The sequence below is a fragment of the Diadema antillarum genome, unplaced genomic scaffold (assembly GCF_040938485.1).
Source record: "Diadema antillarum isolate AM-2024a unplaced genomic scaffold, OU_Dant_1.0 seq00000129_RagTag, whole genome shotgun sequence".
Lineage (NCBI taxonomy): Eukaryota > Metazoa > Echinodermata > Echinoidea > Diadematoida > Diadematidae > Diadema > Diadema antillarum.
The window spans coordinates 1430661-1446544 of NW_027271207.1; the positions used below are offsets into that span (position 1 = coordinate 1430661).

Genomic DNA, 15884 nt, shown 5'->3' on the forward strand with positions numbered 1-15884 from the left:
AATACTTTATTGTTTATACGAGATACCCCTACTCGCTGGTCACACTTTAAATGATACTGTAAGTTTATTTCTAATAAACTATGCTATTGAAAACATCGTTGTCAGATTGATATAATTATGATATTACAAATACTGAATAAAAAAGAGGATTATGATACAGAAGTGGAAATAACAGAATATTAACCAATGACGTGAATTACAGGTGAACGGTTACCAATGTATCTGTCCGGATGGTAAGACAGGAGATTACTGCGATGAAGATATTGATGAGTGTGCGAACAACCCCTGTCAAAATGGAGGTACCTGTGCGGACGGAAATGCCATTTACACTTGTCTGTGCTTAAGCGGTGAGTTAAATGATACGCCTGTTGTTTTTTCCTCCTTTTTTGTAGTCGCTATATACACCCTAATTCACAATATGCGAATAACAGTTATTCCTGCTGATAAATACATAGTACAAAATATAAGGAAGTTGGTTTTGATGCTATGCTGAAATGTCACAAAATTGTTGTAGACAGTTCGCTACAAGAATAAAATAGATAGTAGACTGAACGAAAGCCGAAGAACCGTGTGCCCCAAAAGTTAAAATAATTTATCTACACCATGCCCTCACTCTTTCTGTTTTAAAAGATCATTTTTGTTATATTATATTTCTTTTCTTAGGTTACGGTGGAAGGGACTGTGAGAAAGAAGTGGACGAATGCGCATCCTTTCCTTGTGCCAACCTTGGAGTCTGTACAGATGGAATCAATAGCTTCGAATGTGCCTGTCTTGAGGGATATCGGTACGAAATTTACTGTGCAGGCACCTCCATAATACTTCCTGAAGTATCTTTTTGTGTGTTTTTGTTTTTATTTTTTGTCTGTTGTTCCTATATGCATTCTCAAAATTAAAATACAGCTTTGTCTATAGCAGAAAAATGAAACATAATACTATACAGAGAGAGAGAGAGAGAGAGAGAGAGAGAGAGAGAGATGTATCCCGGCTCAATGACTAGACAGAAATACATACCAAGAAATCTTATCATACTCATGGTATATAATTAATGATTTTAAAAATTAAGGTCTGCGTCTCAGATGACATCACCAGACAATGAGTGCCATAATCAGACCCATGTTTTTTATACATTTGTGTGTTATGATAACTTCAGGTTTATCGAATAATAGTCTGTTGCGTGGTGGGTAAGATATGAAAGAACAAAGTTTGACATAAACATGTTCGGAAGGTGGCTATAAATATGTTTATACATCTATGTACAAGTACATGAATATTATGGGCATGTGTGTAAATATAAAGTGTTCCTCGTATTCCTCCAGGCATGCAACAAGCTGCAAGTCAGAATAGCTCATCGGTAATCTTATCACGTAACATACATTGCCTTAATTGTTTTCTTCCAGTGGTGTTACATGTGAAGAGAAGATCAGTTCTTGTGAGTCCCACCCATGCATGAACAACGGCTCCTGTACGGATGGACTGATTCAATTCGTGTGTTCATGCCCGAGGGGGTTTACCGGCGAGCGGTGTGAAACAGGTAAATCATACATCACTACATTTTCTGTAACAAGATGAGGCTGTTATGGTCAATGCTGTGTGAAAACAAAACATTATAAATGGTAAAGTATTAACTATGATTGACTGATGTTAATTATTCCTTTGTGTGTTTGAGTGCCGATTTTCACACACAAAAATATCCATGATTATCGTTTTACTAACTTCCCGACTCAGAAATGGTTGTATTTGGTTAGCACACGTGTCATTTACAAAGGTAATGAACTTTATTTCATCTTTTTTTTGTATGTTGTTTGATACGATTATAATCATAATATGATTTGAATAGAAATCCTCGGGAACTTCGACTTGACTCTGGACCAGAGAATTCAGGTGGTCAATCACTCTGTCAAGACGGAAATTGACCATCAAAACTTGACCCTTTCTGTGTGGATGATGGTAGATGTCCCTGCACCATCAGAGAACCTGCGACTGCTTCGTCTCAGTGCTGGAAACTTTACCGTAGCTCTGTATAATCCGTGCGGCCTCACTTTGATGATTGGCAGGTACTGTAATTCAAAACTTAAAAGCACATAATGTACTCGTCATCGTGTACATTCCTAATCTTACTTCACGATGATTATGTGTCAATGTGTAGCTCTCACCTGCCTTGAATACGTAAGTAACTTTATAAGGTAGTTCCCCCTCAAAAAAAAAACAAAAACAATCGAAATAGGACACAAACAAAGAAACAAGCAAGTTCAATCTAACTCTGTCTACTTCTCGACATCATCGTGCTTACTTTAGTGGAATGAATCATTAAATGCCCAGTCTAAAAATAGATTTGACATGACTACCCAAATGCTAGGTTGTTTTCCAAAGTTGATATTCTTTTATCAAAAATACGTTCATCCCACGACTTCTAGCAAGTCACACATGAATGTCTTTTTGGCAGTGTTCATTGATGATACACTGCAGCGTTCCTTTATAATCTGGCGCTCCATTCTTTGAGTGAAGAATGATATTACATCACAGTCCCTTTTTTGTTCAATAAGGGAAATCTCCAATGCTAATTATAATCCTAACCCCACCCTAACCATAATCCTAAATCTAACCGCAACCCCAGCAGTAGCCAGTTTAACACAGGACTCTCCTGTACAAAATCGAAATCAAATTGAATATTTGAATATCTAATTGGTTTTGTTGATCAATGGTTAACATGCGATGCCGTCAGATATTTGAAAAGTCCTAGCAGCTGCTGTTGACGTTGAAAACAGTGAAGTGTGGACAAAATCATAGGGCTTGATTGAAGTGGGGAAATGTAAAACAGAGGCATTTATACGTTGCTAACTGCATGGAAAGCACGTACAAGAGTTTTCCACACCTGGACTACAAGCACGAGGATGAGTAGAAAACACAAACATGAATTAAACAAGTCTGCGTGTTCTATGTGAGCTTCGTTTGTTCCGTACATATAATACTTAATCAGCCATCACAAATGATTGGATTCCTTTTGGTTTTTCTTTTAGGGAGGCATACGTTAGCAACCAGTCAAGTCTATGTGACAACCGTTGGCATCATGTCTTCCTATGGTTTGACATACACGGCCAATGGGAATGGCGCGTTGATGGCTCTGAGCTGTTGACCAATCATAGTGTAACCAATGAGAGTAGTATGGGAGAAAACATTGATGTTACGATCGGATCGAGTCTTCTCAACAGTGGTGAGTTTGAGGAATAACTTGGGTCGATTCGCGACCCTCAATTATAGGCAGTTCTTATAGGGGTACGAAAACCCTAGTCTCCTGAACGATTAGTGTAGTTATCATTATGTTGTGTTTTAAAGGACCGTGATGATACTACAATCTGCATGTATCATCAACCAGCTTTAAGGAAAATAAAAACAAAACCTAAATCGCCTAAATGCAAATATTATGATTGTGTAAATCCCCCACTTTATGCACCGTTTATCACTATTGTGTATTAAAGTTTTCCGTGATAAGGCTTATAACCCACAGGTTGTAAATATCTATGACCCTGCCAAAATGACACAACTTATGATAGTGGTATAAGCTGAAAAGGATTTGTATGACTGGTAGAAATCGCCTTGGGCCTGCTTTGTTGTCGTGTTCTGTCCCCATCTAGTAGCATAACTGGGTAAGAAGGAACACACCGTGTGCTGCACCCGCCCGTGCTATACGGAGAGTCCTCGAATTATCCTTTGGGGGAAAATATACTCTTGTGCGTGTATCTTCTTTTTGTCGAGCCCACTGGAGGTGAGGGGAGAGAGACTAAGGGATCGCCTGCGGCGTCTGTCCGTCCGTAACGCTACAAAAACTTGAATAACTCTCTACTGAGGACTTAAATTTCAATCAAACTTGGAGGAAAGATAGGTTATACAAAGTTAAGCATTTTACCAAACATGACTGTCATCTCAAGGTCAAAGGTCACAGGCAGGGGTCAATGAACTTTAGGGTCCAATGTTAAGTTTGTATGGCGCGTTTCAATTGTGGCTCATAACTTTGGATCCCCAGGTCCGTTTGTGACCAAACTTGGCTGGTAAATGTTTCTTGGCAAATTGGAGGCCGACACAAGGTCAAAGGCCATAGGCAGGGTCAATGAACTTCAGGGAGTTAGAACAAAAAACACATCAATTTCTTTTACTCGAATGGGCGAGACACATTTTGGTACTTGCCTTGTTCAAGCTCTGTAGATGAATTGATAAATTTTGCTTTTACTTCTAACTTCTTGTCAGAGTTAGCTTAGATAAAAGAATACTAAGCCGGCAATAATGTTTGAACTACCAACCTTATCGTATAGCAGATTATGTAGGCTATCAACTGAAACCGCGGTATATGATTTGATTACTTTGCCTTTTCTGACATATTTACAATCATGTATTTTTGTGACGCATAATAATTGTAATATTTTTCTAATCCTAAAACCAGGCAAATTGCATGTTAACGCCCTCAACCTCTGGAGTGGTTTTGTGGGGGACGATTTGACTCCAGTACTTCAGACCAAGTGTAATTCAAGTGCTTCAGGAAACGTTATCACATGGACAGACTTTACTGGGAACGACGCCTTTACTCTTGCGGCAAAGTTTCCTTCACAGTGCGATGGTGAGATTATTTTACTTTAATAATCCATGTGCAAATACTTAATAAACCGAATTGTTCACTGGTGTACTGTAAGGATATAAAAAGACATGAATCACTGGCTTATAATCAGCCCCAAGCCTGTTCCTTTTGATACACAGAAAAGGAGACCGGTAGGCAGCATTTGGTGAGTCCATCAATGTCCGAAGCGTGTTTAAAATCGATTGACCGGTCGAAAATGGTGGAGAATTAATGGGATTTGTTCCTCCTTATCGGCTGCTGTCAATTTGACTTGTGTGGCATATTTACCTTTTATATAGATAAGAACACGCCCTTGATGATGATATGCCCAATTACTCCTTATTGACAGTAAACTTTTCGAAACTGTCTATACTAAAAGTGTCATCTACATGGCATGTGCAGATGTTTGACCTGATAGGCCTGTATTTTTTCTTCCAGATACCAATGAATGTTTGCTGGCCATGCCATCACCACCTTGTCAGAATGGAGGTACCTGTGTGGACCAACTGAACTCCTACATGTGCCTCTGTCCAGAGTACCTGACAGGAAAGAACTGTGATGAAGAGGTCGACCTTTGCACCAATACCACCTGCCAGAACGGAGGGAGCTGCACCACGCTGAATAGGACCACCTCGTGTGAATGCTCAGATGTATTCAAGGGACCATATTGTGAAGTCGCCATTAGTAAGTTAGACGCGAGTTGCAGATTGTCCGAAATGCTTACAAAGTGTCTTGTGAATGTAAACAAGGAAAATTATAGGTACTATGACATATATCACTTTATAATGCATGACGACATTAGCCGCATCTTATTTACAACATGTGAATTCCTTTTGAGGAAGGACTGTGCCCTTTGTTAACGCAACAGCGATGCATTACGTTATGTTCTTTGGGTCGCGATGAGTCGCGAAGTATGTAGACTGCAATGTACTATTGAATGATAGAGTAGTAGTAGCCTATGTAGCATAGGTTAGGTAAACAAAATGTTTAAGAGTTGAATGAGTATATAACTACATGTTGATGTTTCGCTTGCTACTACTCTTGCTTTTACTTCTATTTATTGCATACAAACATGCGTCATCTTGACAACAATGAATGGAATCTGGGTTTCTTAACGTATCTTACAAATTTCTTTGAATAATTGCATGTATGTATTGTGCACACTTCTTATTTTTCAAGCTGAGAAGTGACGATGTTCAATGTATCTGATATTTTCAGTCCATGGAAACTGGAGTGAGTGGACCGAGTGGAATCCGTGCTCTGAGTCCTGCGGTGGAGGGACTAGAAATCGGACTCGGGAGTGCACCAACCCACCCCCAAATGAACATGGAATGCCCTGCGAAGGCCATGACCTTGAGGAGGAAGCTTGCAACATCCAGGAATGTCCAGGTAATGCAACCCATTTTACACGTATGAAACACCTAAATGTTACTAGTGATGTATGCAGCCAGTATTCTTGCTCCAATTTATTACTTGTGTTCATTTTCCTCCTGCATGCACAGGCGGAGGGATGAGATCGAATATCGCTTACTTTCTGTTTCTCTGATTAAACTGTTAGAAACATACCACTCTCACTGCGACATACTACATCTTCTCTCTCGCTCTTAGGGTATCAGTGGTGTCCTTGGCGATCCACTATCTATCATAATAGTGTGTTTCTTAATAAAAGGAAATCCCGGACCAGTTGAAAGTTGGTCACCATGCACTTATACCTTCCATCTCTTCCTGCAGCCTGCCTCACCATCAAGGCCCCGGAGAATGGAACCTTGGAGTGCCAGACGGACGGAGAGGCGCACAATTGCACCGCCAGCTGCCCCAATGGCCTGGACTTTGTCGGAGATGCAGACCCCTTCTACGTCTGCAGCCCATCCACCAACTATGTGTGGAGCCATCAGCTTGATATCAAAGTCGATCTGCCAAGCTGCCAGGGTAGGTCGTCAAATGCTGTCAAGACTGACTGCTGTTTGCGCCGTATCCTACTTCTGACTCAAGCACAGCACTTGCTATTCATAAATGGCGGGTGCTTATAAACATGTAAAATGCCCTTCTGCAAGAAGGTAACTTCATCCTTCGTCCGTTGGTAAGGACTTCAAAGTGAGGTCACGTCTGATTCAGAAAATAGTCGTTCACGGATTCCACGTAACCATGCACCTTCAGACAGGAGGGTGAAAGCATAACAATGTTGGTGACAAAGCCAGTCTACTGAACGATTCTTCCTAAGCAAGCTAAGCCATCATCCTAACTAAATGAACTACACATTTCTTGGTGACTTAGGGAAATGTCCCTTCACCATAGGCTTACACAGCTAATTTAAGTCTCAAACCATTTAGCCGAATTAAGGTCCTGGCATTATTTCATTTTGAAAAATGGAAAAACTGGCCCCAGCCTTGTCTTGAGATAGGGGGTTGGAATGACAGCTCACGTCAGATAGTGAGTGTAAGATGGGAATGGTATTCTACAACAACTGATAGCTGTCAATTACTCCCACGTAATAGACGTTTGCCATGTTCAGGAACAGTGAATAAGTTGAGACCATAGTTCTCTGATTGCTTTCATTGCCGATTGGTGTCGAGAGTCACTGGCACAAAAGGGTTAATGGGTTCCCTTTGTCTTCCACCTGCTGCAGAGGTCAGTAAACCCAACGAGGTGACGGCCAACATCACTTTGCCCTACCCCAGTGCCCAGTGCTCCTCGGAACAGGATGAGAACACGCTAAAGGAGCAGCTCACCAGTGCCTTCGACAACAGCATAGGCAACTTTGGTTGCTCTAGCAAGAACGATTGCTCCATTTCGAAAATAGAAGTAAGTATTGATTGAGGTGCTGCTATATTTTTGTTTTGGTTGATAAGAAGAATTGGATATACTGCAATCATCTCAAACAAAGGGAAAATGGGAGACGGTCACAAAGAGTATTCTAGATTCTAATTTTGAAAAAAAAAATAAAGGTAAGCACAATTCTGTTTGCCATCAAACTGGCATTGCAACAACAGCTTCCAATGAAGTTAGTCTGGAAAATATCACTTTATGTCTCATAAGGAATTCAACTGTTTGTCTGTTGTTTGTTCCAAGTTTGTTCAATTTCAGTGCAGTTTCAATAAGTGCTTCTGAGGACACGACACATAGGCCACATAAACACATATAGTCATTCACCTGAAAGCTGGAGAGCTTCTCTACACCTCCAATGCCAACAAGAACATGTTCGGCAAAATATTACCTCTTTTTTTTTTTCTTTAAAAAATGAAATCCAGGTTCAGAACTGCGTTTCTCGTCGGCGAAGAGCAACTGGTGGCGAGCCCGTCACATTAGCAGTGGAGGCATTGTTCAATTACACCGATACTGAAGGTAGGTAAAGCTGTTTTTATCTTTTCAATAATGTCACTTTACCCCATTCTTGGCTTGTATTTGAGAATTGCAGTAATAAACTAGACATGTATAGAAATAATTGCATGTGAAGATGATTTGCTAACGATGTATTGCTCCTAAAAATGTACTTTTGTCAAGCATTCAAAATTGGTGAGCTGTTAGAAAAGCACAAAAGGTTCTGAAGGAATGGAGTTGTACTATATTTTAACCTCTTGAACTAGTGTTGAAATCATGATTATACCATTGACAGGAAAGCCACATTCTGTCATGTGGTTTTATATTATTCATTAACTCTGTTAATGTTAAGTCCCAATTAGTGAGATTGGCTTTTTGGTTTGTAAGTTTAAAGTTAAAGAGAATACGACCTTATATCATTAATCTTTGTGTGAAAGGAATTTCAATATTCCTTGTAATGACCTTCAATCTCTCCATTTCATCACGGCTACAGAGAGTGACCAGCCATCCGTGGATGAAATGAGTGAAACCCTGAACACACTCATGTCAAACGGCTCCTTATCTCTGGAGATGAACGGCGAGACAATAGATCCTGATGCCGGGGGTGTGGTCTCGACAGTCACCATCATCTGTCCTGCAGGGCAGGGGTACACGGCCAGGGGAAACTGTGGTATGACAGCGGGGGTTTGCATCCTCTAAAGTGCGCTCAAGGAGTTTTAAGTCCAAGTGTTATTTCTGCGTCCAACTTTGCAAAAGCTAAACAAAGAACAAATCTACCTGTTTTATGACCAGCATAGTGAGAGCACTGTCGTATTGTGAACAAAAACCTTAGCACGGACCCTTGTTTTCAATTCTGTCAAATTTGTACGTCATTGGTTTGGGTAAGATATTTTATCCAGTCTATGTCGAGGAAGCTAGTTTTATGAGCAGAAAACACAGTGCAGTGAGCGAACAAATATCTTATCATGAATCATATACGGTAAAATACCGTTATTTACTTATTTTCAAGATTATCAATATCATCTCAGTAGAAGTATTAGTCGATATTATCATTATTGTTATCTCTACTATTTCTATTGTTGTTACAGCTATCGTTATTATCATAGTTGTTACGACTACAACTGCTAATACCACTGAACATGCTGAAAATGTTACTAATAATATTTTCATAATGGTTAGTATTATCAACAATATTATCATCATTATTACTGTTATTATTATATTATTATGATTGTTTCAGGTAATAAAACTAATTGTCTTCAAACTTGCTAATTCATTGTTATTTCCACCTGCTCGAATATGATGGCAGTCATGATGGTTACGAGGGTAACACTTGGAATAATCGTTGATGGATAATGCTTACTTCTATAAGTCGTACCGGAACATGAGGTAGCATCATCATTGATTTTAATGTATATATAATTATAAAACAAACAGTAATATCAAAGGCAGACATGGACAACAAGAAAATATTGAAATGAAACATGACAGAAGAGACAAAGACTATGTTTTATTTTTTTATCTTTTGCACAGTTATCTGTCCTGCTGGCACTTACTATGCTGTGGTGGGAAATTTGTCCACCTGCGTTTCCTGCCCGCGTAATACTTACCAAGATCAGGAGGGGCAAGCGGAGTGTAAGGAATGCCCCCATGGTCTCATTACAGCCAGTCTTGGCGCCGTCAATATTACAGAGTGCATCGGTGAGTCTCATAACTACAGCAAACTATGCAATCTGCGTTTCATTCGTGTGGCGGAAGAATATTTTTTTTCCGGATTAATTCCTCTCTGACATGGACGGACTGAGTGCAGGGAAACTTGACTCTTTTACGGTAATGGGCGATTCTACACCCTCATTTTGATAAAGATGAGTAGATTTAGGGAAGAAAGTTTTATCAAGGCTCGTAGGTTTCCCTGTGATGGAGGGGATATTGAATGACTATTTTGTATAATCTAAATCAAGGCAACCAATGAAGAGAGAGAGAGAGAGAGAGAGAGAGAGAGAGAGAGAATTTGAAATGCAAGCTATAATTGATAGCATATTGAACCAATATGCCCTCGAGAGAGCAAGTTTCCTTGGAACCCGGGCCTTAGAATATCAAGCGTGTGGCATAGTGCAGAATGAGGGACATGGATTATGATTCATAACAATACCTGGGCCCTGTTGCATAAAACCCTTACCGCAGGACTTACCGCTCCTTTCTAGCGGTAAGTCTTCAACTTAGCGGTAAATTTTATAATCCTTGATGCTGATTGGTTGTGATGCCAAATTTTGACGGTAGTTACCATTAAAATTCAGTGGTAAGTTTTATGCAACGGGCCCCAGGAGTAATAAATGGGCCGTAACTATATGACTTCTTTCAATAACAAGTATCATGTATAATGCAAGTTGGATTAAATTTTATGTTCAAGTTCAACTTTACGTCATGTTTTTGTCCATCACGATATAATCAATACCACATATGAACAATGCAAATAAAATGAAAGGTATGTCAACATAAATGATCAAAGTAAAGTGGGGTACATTCTAATCATTATATGATTGATAAATAATTTGGGGGATGGGCATGGCGGTACCCAATAAAATGCGAAACTTGTAGATTGTGGGTCCCGCCATATTGAACATACATACACTGTGTGCATAGTCTTGATTATACCCCCGCCACACGTAGTGTGAAGGGGGTATATAGGAATCACCGCGATGTTGATCGGCCGGTCGGTCGGTCGGTCGGTCGGGCGGTCGGTCGGTCTGTTGCAAAATCTTGCGTCGCGAACTCCTTCTACAGTTTTGAAGAAATTGAAATGAAACTTTGGGTAAATGATGATATTGAGGTATAGATGTGCAAGACATGTTTGTTTTGTGTTTGTCCGACAATGCATTGCCATGGTAACCATAATTTTACAAAAACCTTTTGGATTGAATAACTTCCATAGTATTTAAGCAATCAATTTCAAAATTGGTATCTATGATGATCTATAGGTGTAGTTATGCAAGACACTCTTTGTGTTTGTACTTGACATAGCGTTGCCATGGTAATCGCATGTTTTTTTTGTGGAGTGGACAACCTTCACAGTTTTGAAGCAATTGAAATCAAATTTGGTAGGCATTATGGCCTTGAGGCATAGATGTGGAACACATAATTTTTGTGTTTGTCAGACAAAGCGTTGCCATGGTAACCATAATTTTACCAAAACCTTGTGGATTGAATAACCTCCACATCATTCAAGCAATTAAGGTCAAATTTGGTATGTACAGTATGATGATCGGGAGGTGTAGTTATGCAAGACACCAATGTGTTAGTATAAGAAAAATGTGTTGCCATGGTAACCACTCATTTTTGTATCAAATTGAACCATTTAATCTATGAAGGTGAAATTTGGTGTGTATGATGCTCTTTAAGTGTAGTTTTGCAAAATGTCCTTTGTATTTGTATCGGACAATGCGTTGCCATGGTAACTGCATTCTTTTTAAAATCCTGTGGAGTGAACTTCTTCCAGTTTTCAAGCAATTGAAACCAAATTTGGGATGCATTATGACCCTGAGGTATAGTTGTGGAACACATACTTTTTGTGTTTGTCACATAAACCGTTGCCATGGTAACCACAATTTTACCAAAACCTTGCAGATAGAATAACTTTTCCATCATTCAAGCAATCAAAGTCAAATTTAGTATGTATCATGATCTAGAAGTGTAGTTTTGCAAGACACCTATGTGTTAGTTTAAGGAAAATGTGTTGCCATGGTAACCACTCATTTTTGTATCAAAATAAACCATTCAAGCTATGAAGGTCAAATTTGGTGTGTATGATGGTCTTTAAGTGTAGTTATGCAAAATGTCCCTTGTGTTTGTATCAGACAATGCATTGCCATGGTAACCACTCTTTTTACCCACACCCTGTGGAACTCAGTGTCAACTCTGTAATTGTACAGTAAACTAAAATTATTCTGTTTCCAATTCGACAAGTGCACAAACTTGGTATTACCCTTACGAAAAAGTCCTGTGGTACTCCTGTGGTAATTACCACAGGACAGTACCACAGGACAGTACCACAGGACAGTACCACAGGAAAGTACCACAGGATAGTACCACAGGACAGTACCACAGGAATTGTCCTGTGGTATTTTGGGACATACCACAGGACAGTACCACAGGAATTCCTGTGGTATTTTGGGACGTACCACAGGGCTGTACCACAGGAATTCCTGTGGTATTTTGGGACGTACCACAGGGCAGTACCACAGGACTAGTACCACAGAACAGTACCACAGGAACTGCCCTGTGGTATTTTGGGACAATACCACAGGACAGTACCACAGGTCGATCATTACCACACAGCATTTTACCACAGGGCAGTACCACACAGCATTTCCATGGTACCACAGGAGAGTACCACACAGGATAGATCGAAAAAAAAAATTCGGGAGAATTTTAGCCACATATCAAGGAATATTCCTGATAGGTGAGTGATGGATTTCAGGACAAACATGGCCCTACTTAATAACCTGTCCTACTCCCAACAATGATATAACCTCAAACGAGAGTCTAATGGCCAAGTGCCAATCTAGTCCTATAATAGATCTATATAGTCATATTCTATTCCTAGGTAGCCATCGACCGTATCAGTACATATATATATGGCCGTCTATCCGTAAAGCATTAAGGCATGGTTACTAACTCGATTATGCTTTATTATCAAGATATGAAATTACACTTTCATAACAATATCTATGATATTGGGAATAACATAACATAATTAGACAATCTTTCATAAAGTTCAAAGTAAGCTCCATCATTAATACTTTGACTTTTTAAGTCATATGTGACCGTGCACCTCAAAGCGAACATAAAGTCGCACACACTGATTTTGCGTGAGGACTGAAAATAAGTGAAATGGGTCAACCTAGCCGAACTTGACTTTTTCATATTTTCTGAAAGACCGGGACTTCTTTTACATTATGCTAAAATTTGGTATCAAAAAACGGACAGGAAAGTGTGTTTTTTTAGCTGTTTATCTCGAACATTTTTGGTAGAATAGTGTGATTAGATGTGTCTTAAGAATCCCTTTTTCATTTCTGAAAAAACCTTGTCCACACTCTTCAATTTCAACTGTAATAACATTTAAAAGGATGGTGCTACTGCTTTGAAAGTTGGCATTGATTATGGACACAATGTTTTAATAAGGCATGCTTAATTTCAGTCTAATCTGATAATCCCTTCATTGTTATTACTCTGGTGGTTTACTTCCTGTTTTTTTTTTGTCCCATTCATCGCACAGCCAGCACGGTTTGGTAAAGATTAAGCGCTTGAATAGACACTGCGCTTCAGAGCCTCTTTTCTCAGTTCACACTTTTCCTGAGTCTGTGCTTTCTTTCCAATATTTAGATAGGTTAGGAGAGTCCATTTGATTTGAGTTATACATCATTTTAAAGCTTAAAGTCTGCTCTTTCAGAATATGGTCTTAACTAAAAATTCACATCTGGCGACTTTTTGTTTGTTTTGAGGTGCAGTGTCACATATATGTATTTTCTAAAATCTAGAATGCTTTTTATGAATATTCATGAGCTATGTAAAAATTTGTACCACAGGAGTACCACAATAGTACCACAGAAGTCCTTATGAAATTTCTCATGCTTTACATCAGCACTTTCACTAAATAGGTAATACTGTAGGAGTATAGGACAGGATAAGTAATGGCAAATCAATTGCTATAATTTACAGCATAACTCATCTATCAATTAATTGAGGAATATTAATATGTGCTTTTTTGTTTGTATTTTTGTTATAAATTTCAGTTGATTCTGCCTTACAATTTTCCTGTTGGGTACTCCTGTGTGGTACTGCTGTTTCATATTCTCCTGATGTGATATATAGTCCTCTGGTATAAAATGTTAAGGAAAAAAAAAAGAATATCCTGTAGCATTTTTCTGTGGTACTTACGAATTCAATTTGCTGTGTGGTACTTCTGTGTGGAATAGCATCATATTATGATTTTCCTGTGGGATTTTGGACAGTTCCTGTGGTACTCTCCTGTGGTATACATCGAAAATTACCACAGGAATTCCTGTCGTACTGTCCTGTGGTACGTCATAAAATTCCACAGGACAATCCGTGTGGTACTGTCCTGTGGTACGTCCCAAAATACCACAGGACAAGTCATGTGGTACTGTCCTGTGGTACTGTCCTGTGGTACGTCCCAAAATACCACAGGACAAGTCGTGTGGTACTGTCCTGTGGTACTATCCTGTGGTACTGTCCTGTGGTACTGCCCTGTGGTACTGTCCTGTGGTACGTCCCAAAATACCACAGGACAATTCCTGTGGTACTGTCCTGTGGTATGTCCCAAAATACCACAGGACAAGTCGTGTGGTACTGTCCTGTGGTACTATCCTGTGATACTGCCCTGTGGTACGTCCCAAAATACCACAGGACAAGTCGTGTGGTACTGTCCTGTGGTACTATCCTGTGGTACTTTCCTGTGGTACTGTCCTGTGGTACTGCCCTGTGGTATTGTCCTGTGATACTGCCCTGTGGTACTGTCCTGTGGTATGTCCCAAAATACCACAGGACAAGTCGTGAGGTACTGTCCTGTGGTAATATCCTGTGGTACTGTCCTGTGGTACTGTCCTGTGGTACGTCCCAAAATACCACAGGACAAGTCGTGTGGTACTGTCCTGCACGTGGTACGTCCCAAAATACCACAGGACAAGTCGTGTGGTACTGTCCTGTGGTACTATCCTGTGGTACTTTCCTGTGGTACTGTCCTGTGGTACTGTCCTGTGGTACTGCCCTGTGGTACTGTCCTGTGGTACGTCCCAAAATACCACAGGACAAGTCGTGAGGTACTGTCCTGTGGTACTTTCCTGTGGTACTGTCCTGTGGTACGTCCCAAAATACCACAGGACAATTCCTGTGGTACTGTCCTGTGGTACTATCCTGTGATACTTTCCTGTGGTACTGTCCTGTGGAACTGCCCTGTGGTACGTCCTAAAATACCACAGAACAAGTCGTGTGGTACTGTCCTGTGGTACTATCCTGTGGTACTCTCCTGTTGTACTCTCCTGTGGTACGTCCCAAAATACCACAGGACAATTCATGTGGTACTGTGCTGTGGTACTGTCGTGTGGTATACGTCCCAAAATACCACAGGACAATTTGTGTGTATACTGTCTTGTGGTACTGTCCTGTGGTACTTTCCTGTGGTAATGTCCTGTGATACTGCCCTGTGGTAATCCCAGAGTACCACACGAGCCTGTGACACAGTACCACACAGTTCCTGTGTTAACATATATTTGTGTGGTACATTGTGTGGTACCTACCGGTACCACAGGGAGTACCACATGAACCTGTAAAACAGTACCACACAGTTCCTGTGGTAACATTTATTTATGTGGTACATTGTGTGGTACTGACAAGTACTACAGGGAGTACCCTACAAGCCTGTGGTACAGTACCACACAGTTCCTGTGGTAACATTACAAGTGTGTGGTACATTGTGTGGTACCGACAAGTACCACAGGGAGTACCACAGGACTTTTTTTGTGAGGGTAATTTCATTGCCCTCATGACATCACATACTATAAAGCAACACCAGGGGCGGGGGTATTAATCACCTTCAGTGATAATTCTAGTTTCGATCTGTTATCTTCGCTGCGATCATTGCAATACAGTTCCCTGTCCCGAGGGTTACTACCAAGACGTGTGGGTTGACATTGACAACCCAGAACCAGTCTGCGTTGAATGTCCACTGAACGCCTACCAGGACCGAAGTGGACAGCAGAGCTGTATCCCATGTCCAGCTGGCTACGTGACTCTGACCGAGGCCTCCTCCAATATCAGCGACTGTGTTGGTAGGTGTACAAATCTGCCTTTTGTGCATGGAGATCTCTTCTTTTGTGTAATACTTTGCCAATCAATCTTGCCAAAACTCCTTTCGTTTCTTCTCCTGTTTTTGTTTTCCTGT

General features: G+C 40.3%; 1 pseudogene; it reads left to right on the forward strand.

Annotated features, from left to right (window-relative positions):
- LOC139727380 (uncharacterized) overlaps nt 1-15884 on the forward strand; it is a 51251-nt pseudogene that overhangs the window by 30710 nt on the left and 4657 nt on the right.